At 54.0% G+C, this 27,349-nt stretch overlaps 1 long non-coding RNA gene across 9 annotated transcripts in view; it reads left to right on the top strand.

Moving 5' to 3' along the window:
- Positions 1–27,349, top strand: part of LOC123587017 — a 46,546-nt gene extending 19,197 nt beyond the window's left edge. The window contains exons 1-7 of one of the 9 annotated variants that reach the window (XR_006707079.1): positions 6,040–6,381; positions 6,523–6,605; positions 6,758–8,033; positions 10,015–10,091; positions 12,892–14,312; positions 24,114–25,251; positions 25,564–27,349. This is a non-coding gene — a long non-coding RNA (uncharacterized LOC123587017). Of the gene's footprint in view, positions 1–6,039; positions 6,382–6,422; positions 6,606–6,757; positions 8,034–10,014; positions 10,092–12,891; positions 14,313–24,113; positions 25,252–25,563 lie in introns of those variants that run through there. The other 8 variants (XR_006707082.1, XR_006707080.1, XR_006707078.1 and 5 more) reach the window with 8 other exon arrangements.

Below are 27,349 nucleotides of genomic sequence, written 5' to 3'. Positions count from 1 at the left end.
TAAATGATGTACCTCAGTTAACCTATTTAATATGCACAGCTCAATGAGGAAGATATTTCCCCATTTTGCAGATTAAGAAACTGAGACTCAAGAAGACAGAGTTAACTTGCTCAAGATCACACGGCTAAGTAGTATGTAGTCAGGATTTGGATGCACGTTATCTCTTACACACAGTATGAGTCTGTTCTCTTGATCACTGTGTTACCGTCTACAAAAACGAGACTCAATTTTGCCACTATCTCTTTCTTCTCCCTTAGCTTTCTTTGTCTGGTACTGCTCCTTTTCTTTCTGAGAGGTCCAGGCTGGGGTCCTCTTCTCACAGTATGCGAGTCCACATTGAACTTACTTTGCAAAACTGGCTCTTTGGTTTATATTTTCTTGAACTGTACTTGTTGGCAGATTCTCATGTTAAAATCACCCGATTTAAGATTAGTGCTCCATTATACAATAATAGACCTATTTGTCTGTCTTATTTCTGACCGAAGGAATGGAACAGAGAAACAGACCCAGAAACAGGCCCATATGTATCTGGACACCTGATTTATGACAGAGGAGTGGGGAGATTTATGTTGAGCAGTGGGGAACGGACAGTCGTTTTAATAAATAGTACTGGGACAGTTGGATATCCACAAGGAATTAAATGAATCTTGACCACTGCCTCACAGCATGCACAAAAATAAATTCCCGAGAGTCCATCTAAATGTGCGAGTAGACAAAATAAAACTTCATCTACGAGACAACATAGAATATCTTCATAACCTTGAGGTAGCCATACATTTTTTAAGGAGACACCCAAAGCACTAGCTCTAAAGGGAAAGATTGATAAGTTGGATGACATTAAAATGAGAAACTTCTGATCAATCATCCAAAGACCTCACTAAGAAAAGACAAGCTGAGTGGAGAAGACACATGGAATACCTATAACTGGCCAGTGGATTTGTACCTAGAATATGCAGAGACTCTAAGGAATCCAAGGAAATGAATCCCTTCCCCCAAATGGGCAAAAGAACGTCCCATACATATAAGATTGTGAGCTGTGTGGTTTTCCTCTCCCAGTTCCAGGTTTTCACCAGTTTGTCCCAGATCATTGGCACAACCTGGTGGCTGGCCTTGGGAACGATTCAATGCCGTGGCTCTTTCTGACATTTCCTTTGTGTGTGGACTGTGGGCCCTTCCCTTCACATGTTCTCACGCACTCAGCTGTTCATTCTGCCACGAGTGCCTCCTTTCTCATGTATGTGTAATGCATGTGTCTCTTCCTCTTTTCCTTCGGGTTGTTAACTTTTGATCAGCTATTTTAAGAGTGTTTCTCTCCGGCTTCTTCCTCCCCTCCCCCCCACCACCTCTTTTTTCATTTCCCTTTTTGTACCTACTTGTTTAGCCTAAAAACTTGCGGTTGTAAAAGTTTTCCTGAAATGTCTGAGTGTGTTTGGGGGACTAGGCTTGTTCCATGGGCTCCAGAGGCAGAGTGAAGATGGGAGGCGAGTAGTTAGTTACCTAGAGAGAGATTTCCTCTCAACCACATTCAGTTGTCAGAATCCTCCAAAGGTGGGATGGGAGTTATTGAACCAAGGTGAGGCTAGACAATGGCTTGGCCATAGTGTTGTTCATGGAGCGCCCTGTGCCTTGGGTGGGCAGCTGGATCATCCCTTCCAATTTTACCAACAAAGCCCTGAACAGACTCTTTGAGCATGTCCAGAGTAGCAGCTCCTCTAACTGTGAGAGAGGGCCAGTACGTTGGAATATATATGTGTATATGTCCTGTGCCTTCCCCTAGGACTTTTGTCTTTCTGGTGGGTCAGGATGAGACACCATTACTGGCCCTTGAGTGGTATCGTGTATATTTAAAAATAATTCCAAAGCACCCCTCCATTCACAGCCCTCCACATAGGGCTGGTTGACCACCATTGACCTGAAGGCCGAGATTTCCCTCACTGCCCTCTCTTCCATCCTTTTCTTCCGGTAGCAGTAGCTGTGAGGTAATGCTGTTCCCTTCGGTTATGTTTTTTGTTTCTTTAGTTTATTGAAGTCCTCACCCTGGCATTGCTTGCTCCCATTTTTTTTTTTTTCATAACAAACGTATTTTGGATACATTACCACAAAGAAAACAACTTAGAGGCTCTGCAGGTATGTTTTGACTTTTAAAGGTTTTTGACAGTGTTTAAAAGTTGGAAGTTTAATATAATAAATCTGGATTTCCACCTTCTCCTGGAAAACTAGATGATGTGGGCTCTTGGTGGCCTCTGTTCCCAGATGGTCCCAATCAGGTGGGGCTGGGGAGGGCTGCCCGTGAGAAGTAGCGTGTTCCTTCCACTTGGTACATTCCTTCCCAACCCACATCACTCCTTTGTTACCTGCCTAGACCCCAAAGGCATTTGAGTTTGTGGCTTTCTGAAGTGGGTAAAGTGGGTGAGCCTAGGAACCCAACTAGTGAGCTTAATATGATTTCAGTGGGAAAATTGATTCTAGCTTTTCAAGAGCAGATTTTCGAAATATCAAAAATACCAGTTTGGGAATGCTAATACAGGTTCTGTAACTAGCATGCATAGGTCTTAAGGTCTTCTATGCTGTGTGTTGGCTTAGCACCTAGAACGTACTTAATAAATGATTTACCTCTTGGGGTCACTGGGTGCCTGTTGTCTGCCCCCTCCCAGGTAGTGAATAGAAACACTGTCTCACTGTGGCCCACCTGTAGGTTCTGCCTGGGACTGAGACCATTGTCATTTTATCTAGAGCACTTTCTCTAGCCCTAGATATTTGTGTGGAGTTTGGGATTGGTCTCCTGCACAGGTACCCTGTCTTGAGAAAAATGGTTTCTTTCCCGATTAAAGATCCCGGGGCGCCTGGGTGGCTCAGTCGGTTAAGCGTCTGACTTCGGCTCAGGTCATGAGCTCGCAGTCCATCAGTTCCAGCCCTGCATCAGGCTCTGTGCTGACGGCTCAGAGCCTGGAGCCTGCTTCAGATTCTGTGTTTCCCTCTTTCTCTGCCCCTCCCCTGCTCATGCTCTGTCTCTCTCTCTCAAAAGTAAATAAAATATTTAAAACAATTTTTTTAAAGAACCTTTTTAAAGGTGTCCTCATAGGGACACCTGGGTGGCTCAGTTGGTTAAATGTCCGACTCTTGATTTCAACTCAGGTCATGATCTCATGGTTCGTGAGCTCGGGCCCTGCGTCGGGCTCTGTGCTGACGGTGTGGAGTCTGCTTAGGATTCTTTCCCTCTCTCGCTATCTCGCTCTCAAAATAAACAAACTAAAAAGAAAAAAAAAAAAAAAAAGATCCAGTCCCCATAGAGTAGGCCAAAATGAGGAAATGAGGGGACGGAGAAGCCTGCAGTAAGCCTGCTCTCCTGGCTGATGCCCACCAAACTGGAGTTTGTGGCAATTACAGAGCGATTGCATTCCAAAGCCTGGACGAGGCCTGGGTAAAAGTTCAGCTCATTCCCTGCAAAGAAAATACTTCGTCTTTGGCATTTCATAGTTTTGACCCAGATCAGTCAGAGGCCACGGAGAGCTTGCAACGTCTATAAAGCGTGCACAGCTTCCGAGGCCTGTAGCCACAGAGAAGCCGAAGGGAGCCGGGGGCCTGCTGAGCTCGAGTTGAAGCCCTGCCTTTTCAAGTTTGCCGTGGCCCAGCCTTCCCGGGCCTCACAGGGTGGATGGAAGGAACCAGCACCTTCCCTCTGCTCCGAAGTTATCTTTACCCCCTGAAATCAAACACCACACGCAGCACCCTGTAAAACTGCTTCCTTGTAGGACTCGAGCGTGCTTGCTAAGTAAACATCCTCCCGTGTTTTTAGAACTGAATTCGTTTCTGCTTCCTGGTCATCCCATTCGGGTTTTTCTGTCGTAGGCACCACGCAGAATCAGGTTAAGAGAAGGAAGATCTAGCATGGGGCAGAGGCACCTAAAATGACTGTTTCAGTCCCAGTAAAACTGTGAGAAGAGTAACACGGTCGTGGGAAGAAAAAGCAAAGACTTAGAAGAAAAGCAAAGTGAAACAAAGCCTCCCCGAACTTAGTACTGTCCCAGTGCCGTTCGAGTCAAGAGTTGGGCCCTGCTGAGTCCCTGAAATGGGGACCTTTCTCTGCATGGACTCAAGCTCAGGTGTGCTGTGGTTGGAGAGTACGGTTGGCCCTCCTCAGTAAATTCCGCAGCTGTGTATGGCCCTCCTCTGACCCTGACTTGCTCCTTGCTCTGTCTCTCATGACTTATTTGCCTCTTCTCTCTCACTTCCGCCCACCCGTGACATCTCCATCGCCATGGCAGTGAGCAGCCACGTCATTCACCAAGTTCATGGGGTGATGGGCCAACTCTTCGGAGCCCTACTTCCCTCTGGTTCTCCCTCCTGAAGCAGGAGGCTCCCTGGCAGAGCTCAGAGCCCTTTGTTTATTTGATCCTGGGCTCTTGGATAAATCAGGAATGTCCTGACATGAACTTAGGCATGTTTTTCTTCCATGGAAAAGGAAACTACAGCAAATGGTATTTAAGTAGGCAGAGGACCATTCCGAGGGACTTGCTTTAGTGCCATCAAGGCCACATTCCTTTGGTCATCAGACCAGTAGGTGACTTCTTTATTGGCATGCACTACCCTGGAGCCCAGAAGGTGTGAATTTGAAGCACTTTCCCCCCTGCTGGGAGCCTGGCACAGATGCCCTGGGCTTCTTTTAAGCCCGTGGAGTGCCATGGTTGTCTTCCAAGTGGTCTTCTTTCTGCTGGGTGAAACCTTGGCCCCAAGTTGCCCGAAGAAGGCTGCTTGGGAAGCAGGGTGCAGGACAAGGTGGCCGCCTGGTCTTCCGTCCTCAAGTCCTCTTCCCAGAAGTCGCAAGGTTCTTGATGTGATACACCTTATGAGTCAGCTAGCTACCCGAGGACCTGAGTATATTTCTCACTTCTGGTCAGGTCTAGGCCCATAGAGCACAACTGGTCGTGGGAAACCTCCGTGGGTCTGCGTGCTTTCCACGTGGCGGTGTGGGAACCCAGCCTCCCTGGGTCTGTCTGGGTAGACAGGGTCTAGGGAGTTGGCTTCCAAGCTGTGCTGGATACATTTCTGGGTCTGGGGTCGGGAAAATGTTGGGAGCTATGTGCTTGGCTGCAGTGGAGACCTATCGGGATCCCAAAACAACCCCAGCCGGCCTTCAGAGTGTTGGTGGGAAAGCCCCAGCCCCGTGAGGGTTTCCAGGTGTGGGCAGGCCTCCCACCACCATCACGGGGCAACCGGGGGTGAGCCGGCATGTGCTCGTGCCCCTGGGCTGCCCACCCGGAGCAAAGAACCCGGCCGTTGGCCACTCCAGGTCCAGGCTTGGCCGCTGCTCTGTTTTGCTGCTTTCCATGTTGTCAGAGGATCTTCTTGGGAACAAATGACTCAGCAACCTGAATCTCTGGGACTGAGTGGCCTAAGTGCCTTTTGAGAAGTGATTGGACATTTCCACCGAGGCCCGAAAATTCTGAGCCTGGAAAGAATGGAGATCCAGCCTGGTGTTACCCTGGACTCTTCGGGCTGCAGTTCAGTTAGGTTTCTCCCCCAGTCCTGCCCTGATAGAAGGATAGCATCCGTGGGGTAAGCGGGCAATGTTTTAATTACGCTTTTTGTCCTTAGGAAATTCCAGGGAGAAAAAGGTCCTGGTTTGTGGCCAGAAAAGCAGAAAACAACAAAAGTCAGCTACAGGTCATTGTTCTGGACGTGTCTGTGGCACAAAGAGTTAATAGGACAGTGGTGTCAGGGTGAAGACCATTTTATTCTCCTGTGTGGGAGAAGTTCACAGGATTCGAGAAGAGATGAGGCAACGTTTAGCATGGGACGGCCCTGTCTGGGTTCCGGGTGCTGTCACTCAAAGAGTTAAGCTAGCCTGGTGGCTGGGAAGCCGGCAGGGAAGGCGTGAGCCTGCAGGGACCAGGCCCTCTATGCCCCAGAGCAGTGAGGTGTGAGGGGTAAAAAAAAAAAAAAAAAAAAAAAAAAGGGCTCAAAAGTGTGGCCAGGGAGCAGAGTGTAGGCCCAACTTTTTTTTTTTTTTTTTTTTTTTTTTTTTTTTTTTTGCCTTGTTTGACCAGCCTTGGCATTGCCCTCCGGCTCTCCAGGGGAAGAGCTGCAGTTCTGCTCTTGCAACACAAGGAGCAGACTGGAGAATTTAGATCTGCGTCACAGAGCTCAGAGAGAGAGAGAGGGGAGAGAGAGAGAGAGAGAGCGCGCGAGAGAGAGAGAGAGCGCTCCGTCGATAGGTCTGCTAGCAACAGCCGTGCTGCAGCAGAGAGAGAGAGAGAAATCAAGAAACAAGTCATAGCAACACCGGGCACCAGGTTCTGCCAGCTCACTTGCCAAGCGTTCAGAAATCTGTCGGGGGCTAGAGGCCTCTGGGTAGCCCGGGCTAAGGAGATGACACACAAGGTGGCACGGGCGGTTCCCGCGGGGGGGAGGTGGGTGGTGGTGGGGGGGCAGGGGTGGGAGCAAGAGGTTGCGGGGCGATGGTGGAAGGTTTAACGGGACCAATTTCTGGAACATTCGGGACTGCGGCACCCTACGGCCAAGACCGAGATTTGGGTCTGCGCAGGCGACGATGGGTGGTCCGACGGGCTTCAGGACTTGATGGCGTAACCCCCTTCTTCCCCCACGTACGTATCTGCTGGGATCGGGGGCGATGTCTCTGCGTATGTGGGTGCTCTGTCTTTCTCACCTTCTTTCTCGCTTTTTTGCTATTTTTTCTCTGAGAGAGGTTTTTTGTGTGTTTTTTTTTTTTTTCCACTTTAATTTTCTTTTCTTTTAGTGTCAGCTGCTCAAGCCTGACCGGGGTAGAGGCTAGAGGAGCAAGCTGTCCCCAGCGTCCCACCTGACCTACCAGCCTTTGCCCCCGTTTCCTTCTTTTGAACAGACAGACAGACTGGTTTTCCAGGTTGTTTGGGTATCCGCGTCTGTCTGTCCATCCACGTCGTCGTTCTTAGGTGGCAGGTAGGAAGTGAGGAGGAGAGGTGCTGGGAGGAAGGTGGAAAGCCATAGCTTTCCAGGGGTTGCCTTATTGAAATGTTCAGCCTCGGGGCAGCTGGGCTGGTGGGGAGCCGGTGGGCAGGATGGGGCGTGGGTTGGGAGAAGTGGGGTAAAGCTGGTAGGTTTGTCACTGCGTAGTTGGGAAAAGTGGGGAATGGTGACGCAGTCACTGTTGCATCTTGTTAGGAGCTCCAAGGGGGACAGGTAGTGAGGCTCCCGGCATCTGTAGGGCCAGCTGAGAGGGGTTAGGGATGAGCTGAGAAGGGAAGCTAGCATTTAGAGATTAAATGTCATCCTTTTGGCGTTGGAAAGTTGTTTACCTTGCGCTCTCTGTGTCTCCATGTTGGCACCCTTCCAGTTCACATGTGATGGCCTTCCTTGTACTGCTGCATCATTAACTAAGTGACTGAGCTGGCCTTCCATTGGCCAGGGGAGGGCTCTCACTCCAGACATTTCCTCTGATTGGTGGGTGGGCCAATGGCAGGTGAAAACCTTTTTTTGATTGGCTGAGGGCAGGGTATCAAATCTGAATTTGCATTTCACTTGCTTAAAGGGGAGGGGGGGAGAAGCCCAGCAGCTTTCTAAAATCTGTTTAGGGGTGTGCGTATGCTCCTGTGTCTGTGCCTGCTTTTGACTGACCAGGTGAAGCCTCTTCCTATGCCTTTTTTATTTCAAGCACTCAGAGGAAGAGGAGCTCCGGGTTCCCCAAACTTTTTTTTTTTTTTTTTTTGGAGTAGGAAGGGTTGGAGAGATGGGTGCGCAGAGGGTTGACCAAACTGGAAGGAAGTATTTGTCCTTTAGTTTGGTGTCGGAAAAGGGAATTTTCCAATCAGCCACACCTCGGTGTTGCGGCACAATAATTCTTGGCTCCCCTGGAAACGCACGGGGCAAGGTAGGACAGATCTGCTGCTGCTGACACTGCCACCACCATGGGCTTCCTGCTGCCTCTGGGCTGCTCCCTGGGGACGAGAGATTTGCATTGACGGGGCTGTCCAGAGCTGAGCCCAGTGTGGGAAAGACCTGCCTTCTGGAAGCTGCTGCTCCTTGGTCTTGGAAAGGTGAGGATGGGGACTGACCCCAGGATGTTGCTCAGAAACTGCGTATTTGGTGGGATTTCCGGGAGAGCCACTGGGCCGCAAGAGGTTTGGAGGTCCCAGGTTAGGAAGGTTTGTCATTCTGGGGAGTGAGGAGAGTGAGAGCAAAACTAGGGCAGCAGGCTGTTCGCCTGTGGTTGGGGGAGGGAGACTTGGAAAAATCAGGGTCCCGGCTCCCCATCGAGTCCGTGTTGCAGGTCTCACGTTTGTGGGGAGGGGGTTTCAGAGCCCTGCGCCTTGCGCAGTGGCCCCCGCCCATGACTGCGCATCCGGGAACGCAATGCGCCCTGGGTCGCTGGCCTAGGACAGCACCGCCCTTCTTCTTACATAACGGAGGCACGGCTGTGCCTTCTCGGCCTTTCTTTGCAACCCTGCCTCCTGGCTCCCCAGGGCCCATGGAGCTGGGGAGGGTCTGGTTGGGGAGCAGGGGAAGACTTGGCTCCCTTGGAGGGTTAGCCCTCATCCAGTCAGTGATGGGAGTTGGGTTTGAAGACAGAAGTGGGCTGCTGTCCCCCTTGGGAGGTGGAACGTAGAATGTCCTTCTCAATGCCCTGTGTCACCCATGGCCCCCAGGACCTCTAGGGGGCATGGGGTGTGACGTCCGTTCTTTCCTTCTTATGCTTTCTGGGTTTTGAGAGGAAGTTTCTGAAGGGAAAGACATGACGCTTCTAAGAGTGAGGAAGGGTGTGTGTCGGGGGCCCAGTTGGGAGGTGGTTGACAGTTCACTCCCCTTGTCACTGGCTTCCCTTTCCTTGGGTGGGTTGATAGTGTTTTGGACTCCTTTTATCCTAAGGCTGCCATTTTGGAGGCATTTCTGCTGGTCTCTGACATGGTGGCGTTGGTTTTTCTGGTCCTGCTGTGCCAGTTCCGCAGAGTGGGCGGGGGGCGGGGGCTGTGACGGAGGAGGGGAGGGGGGGCAGAAGCGCAGCAGAGGCGGGCCCAGTGGTGGCTGCCGCAGTGAAGGTGGCCCCAGGGGCAGGACCGCCCAGTCCCACCCTCGGACACAGTCTTGGGTGGGGGTTCCACCACCTGGGGCCCCGGCTTGGCCAGAGGGTGGGCATTGCTAACAGAAGGCCTGGGTCTCCCATGCCCTCGTTGGCCTGAGGCTTAAAGCAGTCCAGGGCAGAAGCTGAGTTTTTTTTTGGGGGGGCTGTGTGTGTGGAGGGGGCGACTGAAGGCAGAGACCGGGCTGCTCATCTCAGACGTGTCGGACCTGTGGTTTGTGTTCCCCAAATAGGCTCTGTCTCCGGCAGTTTCTCTATGGGGACAAAGGGGGTGGGGTCCAAGGCAGCTTTGAGGATTTGTTCGATGGCCCTCCCTTCTCATTGTTTTTCTTTTCTGCTCCTCGTCATGCCCCCTGCCAGTGCCATGGTTCCAGCTGTAGTCCTCCGGTGAGGCTCCCTGCTGCCCGTCCCTCTCCTTTCCAGGCCCTTCTGCGTGCAGCGGCCATCTTGTCTTTTCTTGCTTAGAGGTTTAAAATGGTTTCTCATCATTTCCAGAGTACAATTCCTTCCCTTTGGCACAGTGCTGAGGACTGTCTGTAACTAGCCTTAGCTCTCCTCTGCAGTCTTACTCTTCTGCGTTTGCCCAGGTGGACCACGTATTCCAACAAAGCCAGGCAACTTACTTTTTCTTGCTTTTCCTATCTCTCGGTTTTCCCTACTGGTATTTTCCATGCCTCCTTGGCTCCACCGCACCCACCTGCGGCAGCCCCACCGTCCTCCTTGGACCTTTCCCGATCACCTTCACAAGCAGCAGTCCTCGTAACCTCTCCTTGCTCCCTCCGGCCAAGCTCTCGTACACTTTGTCCCTCTCGTGTGCTACTTTGGTGGCCTTACGGCTCTTTGTGTAGAAGTCTTGGGTCACCTACGAGATGATGAGCTGCAAGACGCTGAGAGTCAAGGAAGGAAGACACTTAACCTATTTGGTGCCTTCTGTTCGCCAGGTGCCACGTCAGGCTGTTCCACGGACCTTCTTTCATTTACTGCTTTCCACAACCCTCCGAGGAGAGTCCCGTGACTGGTAAGTGTTCTGATCATGATTAGAACCCCTGTTTCCCCAAACCTTTGCCTTCTTCTTTACCTCTCAATTCTCAGTGTCTGCCACATGGCTCTTACAAGGTAGATCCCCAGAACGTGCCTGTTTAAGGAATTTCATACACCTCTATTGCCATATGGGAGTTTGGGTGGCCGCTCTTCCTGCGCCCGAGGTCTGGGTCTTGTAGCTGTTCCACGCTCCCCTGGACCCTGCTACCTAGTTAACTTTCTCCTCTTCCTTTGCGGTCAGGTTCACTCAAGATGATGGCTTTTTTTTTTTTTTTTGTAGCTGAAATTTTGTTGGATTAACAAACCTCAGTTATCCTACTTACCTTCCTCCTGGAAGAGAAGGTGGAGGTGGGATGGTTGTAGTACCTTCAGAGCAGAGTGAACTCCAGAACCCAGGATCAGTGGAGGTCGGACAAGGCAGGGAGCAGGACCATTGCACTTGGATCTTGACCCTGCCTCATCTTGTTAGGTGGTTTTTCTGAGGCTTAGTGACCTCAGTCAGTGACATGGAGCCACTGTAATCTACAGTGAAATGCTTAATATATTGCCAAGCAAACAGGCTCCCGACAGAAAGTGGTGCACCTCCCTTTCCCCTGCCCAGCTGTTTTATCGGGGACTTAAGAAGAGTACGTAGCAGGTGGCTGGAGAAGGAATGGGGGGAAGGGAGCTTGCCTGCCTTCAGTGATACCAGAGGCAGGGGAGGAGGTGACCGGGCATTGCACACCTGAAGCCTGCGAGGAAGTGCTTTTCCCTGACCTGGAGTAAAGACCCCCTTAACTTCTGCATCGGGAAAACGCTGTGGGAGCAGAGCCGTGAGGTCAGGGTGGGTGGTGGCAGCGTGAGGGTTAACCAGTGATCCTTCCTGGGAGCCTCGTGACGCCAGGTTAGCTTCCCCTCTTTCCGAATCGAATCGCAGCAGTGGCTGCCTGCTTCCTGACGCTGCTGCATCCCGTGGGAGGGGAGTTGGGCACCCTGAAGCCCCTCGTCACCGATTCCGGGGCTGCAGAGCAGAGAGTGACGACAGCCCATGAGTTGTCAGCCGACGGCAATGGGGACCCTGGTGACGGCTGCTTTGTTGTGTTTTTCCTCTTTGGATGATGACTCAGTGTGTCGGGAGCTGGGAGATGGGGCACTCAGCCGAATGGCCAGGACGTTCTGTCAACATGAAAGCAGCAAAAACAGCTTATCGGGGCTCAGAGCCGACCCTTAGGCTGGGTTCATTTTCAGGAAGGGCTTGGCAGAGAAGAGCACTTCCGGACATCGGGGGTGGGGAGACAAGGCCAGGTAACCCAACAGGGGTCTGTGGACCCTTCAGTTTCAGAAACCGAAAAGAAAATGCAGCTGCTTGTGTTATTAGATAAGCTTGGCAAACGGTCATTTTACAAGCTCCTCTCACCCGTCCCAAACAAGAGACATCTTCTCAGGGCCAGAAAACCCTCCGGGATTTCTCACCATGGCTCATTGTCATAGATGGAGGGTGAGCCCGTCTCGGGTAGGGTGGGCCTGGGAGTCCTTAGTGATCACTGGCATTCCGGGGCCCCGGAAGCAAGAGCCCATGGTGGGGACGTGGCGTCTCAGGTGACCTCTGCTGGCATCACACCAGCAGATGGTGTCACCCACCAGAAGATGGTGGGTCCACATCACCGGCTTCAAGCCGAAGGCCAGCTCTGGCGCAGCCTACTTCAGCTTCCCCTTTCCTTATTGTCCCGAGTCAAACTTACCTTCTCCCCTTTCATCGTCCTCAATTCCTTCTTAGGTGAAATAGTGGGCCTTGAGTCCTTGACCTTTGTGTGTGTGTGTGCGTGCGTCATCATGGCGGCTCAGGGTTCTAGACTTTTCTTGAATCTGCAGCATTGCGCTAAGGGCGCGTGACATTCCCCCCCGCCCCGCCCGCCCGGCCCCGCCCAACCATGGCCAGCCATGCCTTCTTGGGAGCAAGAGAGGCCTGGGCCTCCATTGCCACTGAATCTCAGGCTAACCACTATTCTCAGCATCTGGCTTCCCTTCTCTCCTCTGTCTCCCTCGGCCCTGTCTGGGGACAGAGGAGCAAACAACTTGTGGGTGGGGAATTGAGGACGGCCTGGCCCGGGACCACCCTGCCTATGTACCCCTTGGGCCATTTTTCAGTCTCCCGCTTTCCCATAGATGATGCTTAGCACTGACATTTATCGCCAAGCACCTCCTCCGCTCCCCAAGGACCTCCCAGCGTGACTCATTTGGGATCTCTGCAAGGAGTGGCTTTGGGGCCTTGGGAGCCAGAGGGAGCAGGAAGACCTGGTGGAGGTCACAGTGGAGAGGTACGCAGGGCAAAGGACGAGAGCCGGCTGTCCCTGGCCCAGAATGCAAAGGCAGCCCCAGCCCCTTTGTGTCATGTCATTTTGAGCCTGAATAGAGAGCAACTTGACCTAAAAAAAAATCGTATATATGTGGATGTTAGATCCTTTGTGTCTCTTTGTCCAGAAGCTGCGCATATGACGAGGGCTCAGATTCTGTACTTCAGAGAGCTCTGCTGTCCCTCAGGTTTGTTTTCCGAAGGAGGTGGTAGTTCCTCTTTGATGAGACCCTGTGCCCACAGGGACTGGACTTTTCTCCAGGACAAGGGGCACAGCCTTGTCTTGTTGCTATCATTGGATAGTGAGCAGCAGCTGAAGACCATGGTCCCGGGGCCACATATTAGCCCCAGATGGGACCCTGATTGGGGCTTGCAGAATTCATTGCTTGGCTGGCTGGCCCCAAGAGCTGAGCCTACCTGGCTTCCTTTCGCTTCTTCCTCACAGAGAACTCAGAGGAGTTGAGCTCCATGAGTCGGTGACAGCCTCTTGGAGACTCAGGCTAAGCTGGGGACAGAGCTGGTGTGCAGAAGACAGCCATCATACCACCTAATAGAATGGCCCGCTTGCATTTATTTGGAACAAAAAAAGGAGATGCCTGGCAGCCTGGCTTTCTGCAGCTAAGTATTCGTCTGCATTCTGGTTTTCCGTCACACATCGGAAGCGATAGATGTTCATTGAACCCACCCAGCTGTCGTGACTTCTCCTTTCCCCGCGCACCCCTGCCCCTGATCCTCCAGCAAAGATTGGATTTTCTGGTGCGGCTGGAGAGCTGCAGAGAGGCTAGATCGCAGTGTCCAGCCCCCGCACATCGCCCTCACATTCAGGAGAAGTCGATTTTCCCTAAAGCGGAGCCTAAAGCCCATGTCCCTCAGTGCGGTGTTATTAATGGGCCGACGGGAAGGGCCCTGCTTGCCCTCACTGCCCCCAGCGGGGAGGTGAGGCTCTCGGCTGGCTGGCTGGGGGAGGACGGTCCTTGCCAGCATCTAGCATGGTTCTCTGCCAAGTTCTAGCTCCAAATCTCTAGGCCGCTAGGAACCTAGACTATATATAGCATTGTGCTAAGCAATTCTTATCGGACATGTCTGCCCTCCCCTGCGGGAGAGGAGCCCTTCTCCCAGGGAACCGGAACCTAGAGAGTGTGAGCCTTCTCCAAGGGGTCTTTCGTTCCAGGAAGGGCTGTGTGTGTGTGTGTTGTGTGTGTGCGTGTGCGTGTGTGTGTGCGCGCGTGGTTGTGTCTGCTTCAGGGCTGCCAAGCTTTCTTTCCTTTTCCCTGTTTCAGATGCTGGGAGATCGGAAGGTCTGATTGGGATGAGGGCCAGGAGGTTCTTGGTGTGCGATGTGGCCCATGGCGCCCACCAGCCTCCCGCATGTCTTCTTGGTTTCCTGTTTGCCTTCTTTGCCCAAGGAGGTCTTCTGACCTCTTGAGCTTCTTTTGGATCTCCTGTCTTCCCTGCCCTCCTCTACCTCTTCCTCCTCCTTCCTTTGATTCTCTTTCGGGTATGTGACGGCAGACTGGGCTACGGGCATCCGGGAGCTGTGTCTGCTCGCCGCCCTCACCACCGCCCCCTCCCCCCTCCCCCCCACCAGTTTGGGGTTTCTGGAAATCTGGCTTTAGTCAGCCGTCCTCTGGAGGAATTGGGTGGTGACTGAGCGTTTCGTGCTGGGTGGTACGGGGCAGAGCAGGCTGGATATTTGCCTCCTCCCTCCCGTAGGTGCTGTCGAGCCACCGATTTTCTGTGGTTCCGCGACCCCGAGTGCTGACTGATGTGACAGGTTCCGGTCTTGTCAGTGAATCATCGCCAAGCTGCTTATTGGAACCCAGATGCAGCAAGAAAATGGGATTTAACCCCTTCCCGGCCTCTCAGGTAAGTCAGGTGTGGGCTGACGCTTCCGGCCCCACCCCCCCCACCTCCCAGCCCCCTTCCCTTCTCATGGAGACCATTTTCCTTAGTCAGTGGGGAATCCTCAAACGTCTCCATTCACAATCTCCCAAACAATGCTCTCTTCTTTCCATTCTCCTACTCCTGGCTTTTCTGTGAATGGGGTTAGTAACCAGCAAGGACTTGGGGGAAGGGCCAGCCACAGTGATCCGGCTGCCGGGATGTGGGAGATGGCAGGGACGCGTTTCTGGGTGTGGCAGTCAGCAGAGCAGTTGGGCCTCCCACAGTGACTGGCCAGGAACTCTCCTTGGCCCCCAACATCCAGCATGAGATTCTGGGTTTGAGCCCGGTTGGGGGCAGGGAGTCTGCCTGGGACTTGGGTGTGCCCTTGCTTGTGTATCCCAGTGGATGTTCACTCTGGACACCTTGGGGCTTGCGTCTGCAGCCGTAGCCTAGAGTTTACACTATGGGCTGGGCAGTAGACTTCAGGGCTGTTTCTCCACTTGGCGTGTGTCATGGGGCTTGTTTTGGGGTTTTTTGTTTTTTGTTTTTTGTTTTGAGTAAATCACTCTCTTCCTCTAGGCCCTCATTGCCTTCACCTTAAAAAAAAAAAAAAAAAAAAAAAAAAAAAAAAATTTCCTGGCCTGGTAAACCATTGCAAAGCATCTCCAGGCTGTTGACGTACAAATGTTTTTTCTCTGCCTCACTTGATGCTGGTCACAGTAATAGCAGCGGTGATTAAAAATGATGTTGGGACTGCAGAACTGGGGAGGCCTGTCGCATTCTAGAGACAGTTCAGAAAGCAGACCGTAGTCGCTTGCCACGCTGCCTACCAGGAAATCTCCTATTGAATGCATTCCTGCAATGTTCTGGGCGAGCAGGGTCAGGTTGGAATCAGCCGACAGCGGATTTGTCTGGGGTCTCAAGATAAAAGGGATGGTCCCCAGTAATTTTACCTCACACTTGGCTGATACCCGGAGGCACTCTGCTCTCCCCACCCCCTTCCCACCGCTGGCCAGGAAGGACCGGTGAATTCTGCCCCTGCCCGTCAGTGTTTTATCTTCTCTCCTCCCCATCTGACCGGAGGCTGAGCTGGCTGTGAGCAGCCTGAGGTCCTCCCCGAGTGAGGAATCCGAGGCTGTTGGGAAGAGACACCCGACTCTTCTCTTCCCTGAAGGAATTTGACAAGTCTCAGCCCCTCCAGCAGTAACGTGGGGAGGGATGGCTGGGGGTGTTGGACCTGGAACACGAATAAAGAGGAGAGATCAGCTTTGGTGCAGCTGGGGAGACGAGGAGGAGCCGGCCAAGTCCCTCAAGATGTGTCGGCTAGAGTCTGGCCAGTGCAGGCTGCCGGGCCGGAGCCAGATGGAGCCGCTGGCCACGCTCAGGAGCCTCTGCCCCCATATGGTGTGGTGTGGTCCCGGGCCTGGCTCAGGGTGGCCGCTGCTCCCATTCACAGCCCTGCCCTGCCCTTGGCTGGACTGGGAAGATCAGAGTGGGAAGCGGAGGGAAAGTTGATTTTGCTCCTTGTGACGCAGTTGTCTGCGGGGCCTCTGGCGTTTCCAGACTTGGGGTGGGTGCTTCCCCGTTGATTTTCCTCATTTTGTTCGTCATCTGCTTCCTTGCTCCCTGCTTACCGGGCTGGATTCTGCTGCCATGACACGGGCATTACGTGTCCCCAGCCAAGCTAGCACCACGGTTGGCATCCCCTGAGAGGGGGACTGGGCATATCTGGCACTCGGTTCTCAACCTTTGAACCCCTGCGCTCTGGGAGCCAGGAGGCAGAGTGGGGCCTCTCCATCCGGGGTCCAGCAGAGGTTAACAGGGCTGGTGGTGCCGGAGCTGTGGTGGTGTGGCCTGGCCAGGAGGCGCTGGGGAGGGGCCCCGCTGGGGGACCTGATTGGTCAGCACCTTCTCTGTTCCACTGAATCCTGAGCCGGTCGGGGCCGTGAATTGTTTAATGCATATCTTGGCTCTGTCCCCTGGCACGAGGGCCTCCGAGGCTGCAGCCACAGCTTTAGCGAGGATGTGTACCTCGTGCTGGTCACTGTTTTGGGCACGTTGCCTCCCTGTGAGATATGAAAGAGATACTGCCCTTTCCACTAGCAGGCTGTCTGTGGGAGGCCCTCCTTTTGCGTTGCTTTTCTGGGCCTTGGAGTGTCTGTGAAGAAGGCCTAGGCTGGGTTTGATTCCTTGCCGGCTCCTTTCACAGGAGGCTGCTCGTGAGCTGGTGAAGCCAGAGAAAAGCTCCAGGCCCCAAGGCCCGTGCACAGCCTGATGCGATAGTGTCGGGCCTGGGCAGGAAGGAGCAGGGAAACGAGGGTGGAGCGAGGCACGCGGGGACGTGGTCGCGCATCGTCTGACCACAGGATCGGGGCAGCGGGGGTGGGGTGGGAGGATGCGTCCGGCGTTCAACCAGCGGTGCCCGCTGCAGCCTGGAATGGGCCTGTGTGTGCGTGGAGCCCAGGTCAGGGTCCGTAATGAGGCGTGAGGCTATGAGATGGGCATCGGGACTCTTGGTCCCGGCAGAGGGTCCCAGGAAAGGGAAACTGACTTTCGTTAAGCATCTGTCTTTGCTGGTCTGATTTCATCCTCAGAGCAACCGCATGAAGTAGGTATTACTTCCCTTCAACAGATAAGGAAGCCGTGCGTAGTAATTCACTGAACCAAGGTCACATACTTGGCAAGTGGGATTGTTGAGCTTTAAACCCCGGCACTTTGGATTCCAAAGCCTGTGCTTTTTCTTCGCCCTCTTGGGTGGAAGTCAGACATCTTTGGGAGCTAAGACCATCAGAGATCAGGCAGCCGGGAGATCTGACGGAAACCGGTGTGAAAGGCCAGGTGCCTAGGGGGACGTGGCAGCCACTGGCCATAGCCATGCCATATCCCTTTCGGGGGGAGGGGGGCAAGGCAGAGACAGCTAGTTTCTGGTGTCCCTGAACAGGCAGGGCTGAGCATGGCAGATACACCCACGCCACAAGTGTGCGCCCAGTCTCTGCTTCGTGGCGGGGCGTGTGCTAGGAGCTGGGGACGCAGAACTCTACAAAACCAAGTTTCTGCTCTCCTGGGATGTACTTTCTGGTGTAGGGAGAGGTCGTTCACGATAATAAAAAAGGAATTAGGAACTATATAAAGTATGCAGATACAAAAAGAGGGACAGCCACCCAAAAGAAGCAGCGATCCCAATGTTGGTCAGGGAGGGAATTTGAGAGACTGAAGGATCTCGACCACCTGGGGAAGCCATATTGATGGAGCCCCCAGAGTTCAAGTTGATAGAGTTGCTAATGCCTCTCTTTTCCTAAGAGCTGGAAAAACCACCCAAGGTCCCCAAAGCTTACAAGAACGTGCAGTGAGTCAGGGATCAAGGTGGCAGTAGACATCAAGCCGTTGGTCACCAGCAAACGAAGGTTTTTCCGTTAGCCATGGCTGCTCTTGGCCTAACGTCTCCCCCCCTCACCAGGTGGCAGCTGGCGCCTCTCTGGCTCGTCACGGTGCCCCTCTCTCGTCCACACCGACAGGGGAGCGCTCGGGTTAAGTCTTCGCCAAGTCACCAGTAAAATATGTGCCTGCAGGAGACAGAACTCGGCTCAGGCTCCCCTGGCAGAACCCGTGGTTCCAAGATTATCGCGATAGGGACGGGTCAGGGGGCGGGAGAGGGAGGAGAAGTCACCTTGTGCCAGATGCTTGGACAAGTTTTGTGTCCAAAAGAGGTTGAGGCAAGTTGGTGGCTGGAGATGGGGGAGGGGATGTCTCCAGCGTGTGCGGCTCCAGGGCTCAGGAGTTGTTTACAGGGTAGAAGCTTATGGTGAGTCAGGCCACGTGATTCTTCCCTCCCTGGCCCCGTGGTCGAAGCCTGCCCCACTTGAACCTCGGAGACTGCCACCTGCTGCCAGGGGGCAGATGTTGCACGAAGGTGTGCGCTGTGGGTCTTGGGGTGTGGTTGCGGGAACTCTGGGAAAGGGGGCGTTCTGTGGCGTTGTATAAAAGTCTCCACAGTCCCGTGTTCTGGCCCAGGATCCCGTGGTAAAATCTTACTCACTTTACCCTTTTGGGACTCACTTTCATTATTTCTAAGATGAGGGGGTTGAACCAGAATCTTTTGGGAGGTGCCTGCCGACTCTGACGTGGGGGCTACCTGGGTGTTCGCGGAGGTGTTTCTTAGGCAGAAACTCAGGTCGGGAACGAGCAGGCCTGACTTACGGGAGAGGGGAGGGGCCTTGAAGGATCTGAGAACAGCTACAGTCCTGTTTTCTGCAGGGATGCTGTCACCATCAATTAGGGCAGGTGGGTGGAGACAGTTTTCCAGGAACTCTTCAGGAGCGAGTGGGAAGGGGCCGGAGATTGCGTGAAGGTGTCTCAGGAAGGTCACCCAAGTGACAGGGATTGTGACCTCTGGCTCCCACCAAGGGGCCTGTCTGGAGCTGGGCAGTGTGGGGGTCTTTGCTGTGCCACAGGGGCTGACCTGAGCTGCCACCGTGCTCTAGGGAAGATGCTCTGTCCTTTGTGGCCCTGAATCTTTGAGGGAACACCGGACTACCGGTCCCGTGTCCTGGGCCTTCCCTGAGACGTCTGTTCAGGGTCTGTGCCCCTTGCTGTCAGGAAGTCTTCCTTTATATTTAGCCATTTTTTTTTTCTCATGTGGTTGTTTAAGCCCTTCTATTTAAAAAAAAAAAAAAAAAAAAAACGAGAAAAAAAACAAAAAACAAAAACAAAAATATCTCCGAGCCGCTTGGTTCCATTTTAGCTTTTCAGTCTTGAGTCACTGTTTTGAAGGTAGCAAAAGTAAAACACATGCAGGGAAGCTCAAGGCCCCAGACCCTCGTGGGGTGTTGTGAAAGGCCAGCCCGAGGATATGGCGGCCCCTGTCCCCAACGTCCGCCGCTTCTCCAAGGCTGCGTGGGTAGGAGCCCCTGGGGCTGCAGGCACGTGCTACACGGGCCGCCGAATGGAATGCAGGGTTTTCAAATTAGCAATATGCCTTCAAGACACGATCTGTGTGCTGCTTTACTGGACACTTAACGCTGGGACTCGTAGCTGTGAGCCCGCCCCCTTCCCCACCAGGGTGGGGTGGCAAACAGGGATTTGGGCCAGGATTCAGGCAGGAGCCGAACTGATCCGTGACCGACCTCTTATGCGCACCGTGTGTTGTTTTTGCAGCTCTTTTCAGATTCGCTGGCTCGCTTGGTCCTCACACAGCCCTGTGAGGGTCGGCGGTGGGATCCCCCTGGGTGTTCAAGCTCAGCCTCAGACAGCCCTGCTGAGGTCCGGTTTCTTGTACCTGCTTAATTTGGGTCACCGCAACCCCCCCCCCCCCCCCCGCCCCCAGGCCCTCCGACTCCAGATGTCATTTCCTTGGGTTTCAGTTGTGCTCTTCAGCTGAGCAGGGGGGCAGGGCAGGGATGGGGAGTGCATCTTGGGTAGCCGACTTGATCTCTGTAGGTTGCAGGTTTCTTTTCTACGCATTGAATGGGGAAGGGAGCCTCTGCCCAGGTTCTCCTGTTCTTGGATTGTTTCAACTTCTCTTACGAGGAGTTCTTATGAAACCTGGCTTGCCCTCCTTGACCAGGAAGCCAGCCATTCACCATGTGTCTCTGGTGAGACTCCCTACGTTTGGAAGCTTCTGGAATATACGGTGCTTTAGACCGTTCCGACACATCTGTCGGGCACTTCAGGCATGTGCATGTAGCCAAGTGGCTCACTTAGAAATGAAGCCCCATTGTGGGGCATTTTTTTTCCAACAGATTTATAAGGTATGCCCAGAGCTTTCTGCCCAGCGTGTGCATCGTGTATACGTTATCTGTTTGCTGGCTAATTAACGTACAGCACCCACTGGAAGGATTGGCCAGTGTATACTGTAAGCTGGTGGAACCAGTGGCTTCAGCTCTGAACGTTGCTTTCTGATAGAGTTGAAAAAGTAGGCCTTACCCACAGAGGGGAAGGTGGATCAGACAACGCCTGGGCATCAGTGTTCCCTGGATACGGAGCGTAAGCCCACTCTTTATGAGGAGGGTCGAGGCACAGCCTGGACTGTGTCTTCTGGGCCGCGTGGCCCTCTGACTGGCCTTTATTCAGAGAGACCCAGAGCGAGCCTGTATGAAGGGAGAGAGAAGTGCTTGTCTTTGTTTATGGCACCCTTCACTCGTGATGGTTTGGGCTCACCTCGGGCACGTTTCTTGAAGGATCGGGGTCGGACAGCGTGGCAGCACGCATATGTCTGTCCGTTTGTATTCCCTGGATGCAGGCTTGGCTCGTAGAGAAGCCCTGCCATGGGGAATCCATAGAAGAATTGTTTTGCTGGAGCGAAGGCTTTTGATAACTTTTGTGTGAAGATGTGTCACACCACACCCAGATCTTTCTGTTCTCCTGGAGGATGGGAAGGAGGATGGCAGGACCTGTAGCTGGGAGGCGATCTAGGCCAGCCTTCAGGGAGGGCTGTGGCGGCCTCTTCGCTGAGGGCTCCCAAAGAGACACAGAGCTTCTTTATCTCAGAAGAGGGACTGGATGTCCCTGTCGAGGTCCCTCGGGTCCTGAGCGTGTGGGACTGTGAGGCTCTCCCTGGAACAGCGTGAACTTCGGGTACCAGGACCCAGAGCAGGTTGCACATCTTTTCTTTCTGCCGTGGAGGCAAGCCTAACCTCGGTGGGCCCCACGAGCATCGGGCCTGGAGCTCTAACCTTGTTCCCTCGTGCAGAGAGAATTCCCAGAACTGACCCAAACAGCATTGATATTATTTGCAAATAAAAAAAGGAGAAAGCCATGTTGTCCCTCATCGCTGCCAGGAAAGAGCCCTGAGCGGCTCTAATCCTGTCTTTGTACCACTGCCACTCCCCACCCTTGCTGACCCCCCCCAGCCTAGGGCCCTTTGATAGGCACTAGAGATGTGAATGAGTTTGGTGGGAAGGCCAAGGGCAGGGACAGACACGGTTTGCTGGGAAGAAGGTAGGACAAGGAAAAGGAGTATCTCAGGGCAGGCCCACGGGCACACATGTGTATTCAGATGGACATACTATTTACTGGTAATGCCAGAGTCTGACATGAACCAGTTAATGCCTAAATGAGGGTTGATTTCGTGTGGAGAATCATACATCGTTTTGTGTTTAAGTCTGCAGCTTTAGCATCAAAAGGCCTGACAGGCTGGGGACTTTTCGCTGGGCCCTCCTGTCTGTAAGATCATGCTCATTTTATATTGATTTTCTGTCTCCTTTCTTTCCTGTTTTCCACTCTCATGCATTCCTTAGGTGTACATGAATATTTGTCCACGCATTCGTGTTACGACTTCCTTGGGGCACTGTTCTTTTCAGTGTCTCCGACATCATTGAACGTATTGCTTTTATTTAAAATGTAAACAGGCCAGAGGCTCACTGCAGAGGGGAGCCATCCTTGCAGTGCCCACAGAATCCTCTTCTCTACCTTGTTCTGGAGCAGGGCATGTGGAGCCCTGAGGAGACGGGAATCAAGGGTGTCTGTGGGAACCAGCCAGACCCCGTGCCATGCCCCCTCTTTGGGAAGGGGTTGCTCAGGCATGAGTCCCCCACCCCTAACATTATCAGCAGTTTCTGCTTTTCAGCTTGAACCCTGAGTAGTGGCCTTGAAAGTCCAAGAACACCTGTCACCCTGCTTAGGTGAGGGCGACAGAGAGGGACGGGGACAGACGGGAAGGGGACACACGCTCCTGGCCACGGGCCTCTCTCCAAGACAGGTGAACTCTGTGTTCCAAAAGGAACTCATTTAATCTTTTGGCCCCAATGGAAGTTGTTTGTATTTTCTCTCCCTCTCTCTTCTCCCTCCTCTCTCTCTCCCTCAACACCCCCGCCTCCACCCTCCAGCCTCCAAAAGAATTTAATCTGCTGGACAACAAACAATACTGTTATAAAACTTTGAAAACAAGAGGGTGAGGCCTCCCTGACAAGGAGAAGGGCATGCCGGGTAACGGCCGAGGGAGCCTGCCAGGCCCGGGACGGAGCCGGGCGAGGGCCCAGTTGGCCGGGTACCTGGGCGCCTGCCCCCGCCCAGCCCACCAGCCCAGCCATCCCCAGTCCAGAGGGGAAGGAACCGAAACAAAAGCAGGGGCAGAGAAGCGCCTGGAAAGGGGAAGTTGTACGTGTTCCCCTCTCTCTGATCTGATGCGAGTGCGCCAGACTGTGAAACTTCCTCCCCCACCCCTCCCCCGCCAGCCTCCCTCCCTCCTCGTCCTGCCTCCTCCTGCCTCCTCCCACCACTCTCTGTTCCAGGCCCGAGGCCCGATAACAGAACAGGGCTGGCCTAGGTACAGCCACCGGCCGGCCGGCTGCAGGGGAAGCAGGCAAGGAAGGTGTTCCAAGTTGGCTTTGGACTCTGGACGTACCCTCTGCGTCCCCTTCCTGCCCCCAGCTAGAGATGTGGAGCCACGGTGCGAGGTGTGCCCCAGTCCACGTGCCCCGCCAGGGGTGTGCCCAGCTACCGGGAGAACCTCCGCTCGGAGGTTAGTGGGTCTGTCCCACTACCCGGTGTCTGCTGGAGGCCATGCTCCCAGGAGGCCGTCAGACTCGTACAGGTGGCCTGCTCTCCCTCCAGAGGGAGCCGGGCTGAGCTGTGGAGCCCTGGAGCCTCCAGAGGGGCTCAGGGGACAGAGACTTGCTCCCCGCAGCAAGCAGGCACAGGGTCCTGGCAGCGGGGTGCCTGGTGGGGTACCGTGTCTGCTGCTCGGGGTGACCCAGCTCCGCCTGGGGAGCAGGCAAGCTGGGCGCTGGGGCATCGCCCCCCAGCTGTCTGAGTGGATTTCACCTGAGACCGAAGTTTCGCTGCCACGCCCTCCTGCACTGCGATGAGCACATGATTTGGGACGGGAGAGTGAGAAGCAGCGGTGGTCTGCCTTTGGCCCGAGGTTGTTTGGACCCGTGAACCGTGTGGTGGGCATTGTGTTTGTGTAATGGACTGTAGGCGTGCTCGCTTTCCTCTCGTGGGAAGCAGTTCAGGGCAGTGCCCGTCCTCCTGCTCTGCCTGAGCGAAGCCTCTCTCTGGGGAAGCGTGGGGGTGCCCGCCCCCTCTTCATTCCATCGCTCCTCCTTCTCTGCGCTCCCCACTGTCCCCTGCTGCCCCCCCCCACGCCCCACGGCACCCCAAGGCATCCCATCCTCCCAGCCAGCTGACCAGCCATCCCGAGCCTGGGCCTGTACTGAATCTGGAGGATTTCCAGATGCGGGTCTTCTCTGGTGTTGAGGCAGGGACAGAGAACCGAACCGGGTGGAAAGCAGCTGCCTGGGAACTCAGGCCGCGGTACCCCGGCCCCAGGGAAAACCGGCATTGCTGATGTGGGGCCCATGTGATATGAGAAGGCTGTGACCTCCTGCCCTGTTACCTCCACAGGCATTTGAGGGGCTCAGTGGGTCTAGAGCGCGTTATTCTCACTTCGGGATGCCGGGTCTGGGACGTGTAGGGATCCCTGGATGCCCCGCCCTCCTTTTGGGGGCCAAGCTGCCAGGAAAAGAGCCCATGTTTCCTGCCTCCCTCACCCTCCATTCCCTCCTCCCTTGCCCCCCGTGCACATACCCGTACACATTTTATCACCCTTTCCTCTGATTCATTAACCACAGCTAGTTGGCAACAGGCCCCCACCCTGACAGCTCAAGACAAAATGTCCAGGACACTGGGTCTGGCCTGGAGCTGAGTGACAGGAAGCTGGGCCGGGCCTCTGGGCTCACGCATACAATGGGCAAGGACCGTGTGGAGTGCAGAACCTTCCTCATTTTCAAAGGGGTCTTCCCCAGGCCCCTCTCTCTCACCAAGATGACTCTTCTTCGCTGCCAGGAGCCTGGAAACCAGCATCCCGGGTAGCAGGAAGACCTGATCTGGGCTCTGCTTCCGGCACCCCTCCCCCGCGCCGGCTGGAGCTTGCGTCAGTCATGTAAGTAGCCGTGACTCAGCACCCAGCCTGGTCGGGAGGGAGGCAGAAGACGCCTCCCAGGAACCTTCCCAGCATTCTGGATTTGAACACATGGTGGTAGCTGAACACACTGAACGAGCTGGCGGCCTTCGGTTCCTGGGGGTGCGTGTCTGTCCGTTCCGCGGATTTGCTTATAGGTCTCATAAACCGGGGTTCCTCTCCTTCCCGTTCTCATCCCGTGTTATTTTTTGGACACCATGCCTGGCATAGGATTTTTAGGACTTTAAAAGGCACAGACGGCATCATTTCTAGAACGCAGCAGAAGCTCTCTTTGCAGTCTCCAGACTGCCCTTTAAACCGATGGCCCATGAATCATCTTTAACCCTCAGATGTTTTTGTTTGACTTACAGAGTTTTCGTTGTTTTTGTTTGTTTGTTTGTTTGTTTGTTTGTTTAACGTGTCCGATTCAGACATGCTTTTAGACAAAACACAGCCTCTCCAGGTCACTGGACTTCTGCTGCACGAGGTCTCTGCCTCTCTGTCCTGTTTCCCACCCCAGCCCTCAAGCATTTGAATGCACGGAGACTGGTCTGCATGAGCCCTCCCTCGTTTTGGAAAAACTGGGGCCCATTCCAGGGAGGTGCGGGTCCCCCGTTCTCAAGTCTGGGCCGCGCAGGAATTAAAGCCCCTGTGTTCTGATTCACTGTGTGGTGACCTTTCCTCCACCCTCGGTCGCTGCCCGGGCAGAGGAGTGTCTAGGCATGAGGGGGTGGAAATCCCTCCAAATAGAACGTCTGCACAGAAATGGACGGAGGCTGCACCGTGCTTCCCAGACCTTCTCCCTGCGTGGTGGCGTACCCAGCTCTCTGGCTGGGCGTTTGCCTTCCCCGACAGCGCACCAGACTCTTCCCGCTGGCCCATGTGCGTGGGACTGTTGGGCCAGGCTGGGACGATCACACCGTCCGCCTTTGACAGCAGAGCCCTAGCAGGCTGGGGCCTCCAGCCCCCGTTAGACCACCTGGCCCCATCTAACAAGGGAACAGAAACACCAGCTAGCTTCAGGTAAGTGCATCCTTGCTCGATGGACTTTTGCCAGAAAAGCCTCGTTCCCCTGGGAGGGCTGAGACCCGAGCAGACTCCTGTTCAGTGGGGTTGGGAGGGCAGAAGGTGTTGGTACTAGGATTACTTACCCCCACCCCCACCCCCGCACGCCCCGCCTTTTCTTGTCTTATGGTGTTTATGTTCATGTGTTGTGAATGATTTCTCTCTTCCTCCAGAGAACTGAGTGTTGTAGACCTCGGTCTGGGGGCCCAGACCCTGGTTCATGGCCCTCAGTTCCCTCAGTGACGGTTGCCACTCCCCCTCTGAACTCAGGGCCGATGCTCCCTGGGTAGCGGGAGAGACTGTAATGAATCCCCCTGATGACCACGTGACGTACGTGCGTCCTGAAGGACAAGAACTAGGTGCTGTGAGAGGGCGTAACCCAACACCTGGCTCACCTGGGGAAAGCTTCAGGCGACCTGCGTCACCTGGGAGAGGGTTGATGGGGTGGTAGCCCTGGGAGAGTGGACGACAGAGAATGTTCCAGAAAGAGGGAATGGTGTACGCAGAGGCCTGCTAGGGGAGGAAGGAGGCTGTCTGGATCACTGAAAGACACCTGTGTGACAATACCTTGGGAAAGGTTTTGTGGATACTGGCAGTCGGGGGTTACTAAGGAGGAAGAGTTCGGCTGGAGTAAGAAGCAAAAAAGCTGAGAAGTAGCAAAGGTAGATCTCCAACCCCCTCGTTTTATAGGACCCCACAGAAATGACTCTCATTTACCACTTACTTCCTGACCTTAAAACCCTGGAAGTTAACCTGTGTCGTGGGGCCCAGCTGTTGACTGCAGGTGCCCTGTGTCAGAGCTGCTGCCCAGCTCCTCCCTCAGTGGCTGGGGCCTCGCAGAGCCCCTGGGCTCGGAGCCCAGTGCTGGGGTCAGAATCCAGAGTCCAGCACAGCCATTGCTGGTGGTTCATCTCCAACGCCTCCCCCAACCGCAGCTATGCCCTAGGAGAGCACAGAGGCTCCAGAGGGGCAGGAGGAGTGGGCGAGCCAGCTGGGGGCACCGGGCCCCTCACGGGACCAGCTGGGCTCCCATCTCCACCGGGTTAAACCTGTTGTGCAGTCAGTCACATCCACGGCCACGCAGAACCCTTGCCTAGGACTCCCCCCACCCCACCCTTGCTCACAATTGAGTTCAAGAACAGAATGAGATGATAGACCAGCCGTGGAGCAGGTGCAATGGACAGAGGGGCAGGAACACACACTCTGGAGTTAGACTTGGGGTCTCTGTACCACGTAGTAGTCACGTGACCGTGGCGAGTCACCGAACTACATGAAGGAGCAGTTTCTCCTGCAGGCGCAAGAATACTACTTGCCTCACAAGACCGACCCAATTACAAAGCACACCTCAGTGTTCACATTTTATTTCCTTCTCCTGCCTGCAGCGGCACATGCTGTTATTTCCGGGAGCCACAATAAATACAGGCCTGGATCTGGAAGCCTTCAGAGCTGGTAGACAGCCTGAAAGATCCAGATTCTACTCTGTCTCCTCTTTCCTTAGTTGTGGCATCCCAGGAGATACAGACCTGTTTTCTCTGCTTCCGATGACCAACACAAAAGCAAACAAACAAACAAACAAAAAACCCGACACATTTAGGAGATGGGAAATCTGATTTGAACACAGGATGCAAATCTTATTTTCAGACACATTTTGAAAACAACACAAAACTCGGTCCTTGTGTTAGAGGATTATCTACTTAACACCGCTTCAGGACACGACATTTGTGTGTGTGTGTCACAGCAGAGGTGAAACAAAGATTGCTAATGTTCTGACCCTTACTTGAGGCTGGGAAGGTGGACCCCAGGCTCTTCCTGAATAGGGCGCGTCAGGAGTTGCCCCCAAGCAGGTGAAACTCACCTGGCTCGAACCTCCTAGGCAGATAGGACGCTTGTTTCCTGATGACGTGACATAGTATCAGAAGACACTGCGTGCTGTGAAATGTTTTCGAGAGCAGGGGGCGATGCTAATGAAAACGTTCACACATTTTCATAATAGCTCTGGGATACTTCCCTTCATCACATGTGTAATAAACTGTTAGGACTGGTCGTCCAGGGTCAA

Source organism: Leopardus geoffroyi, chromosome C3 (assembly GCF_018350155.1).
Source record: "Leopardus geoffroyi isolate Oge1 chromosome C3, O.geoffroyi_Oge1_pat1.0, whole genome shotgun sequence".
Classification (NCBI taxonomy): domain Eukaryota; kingdom Metazoa; phylum Chordata; class Mammalia; order Carnivora; family Felidae; genus Leopardus; species Leopardus geoffroyi.
The sequence above is the reverse complement of the archived record's forward strand: the minus strand, read 5'-3'. Positions and strand labels throughout refer to the sequence as shown.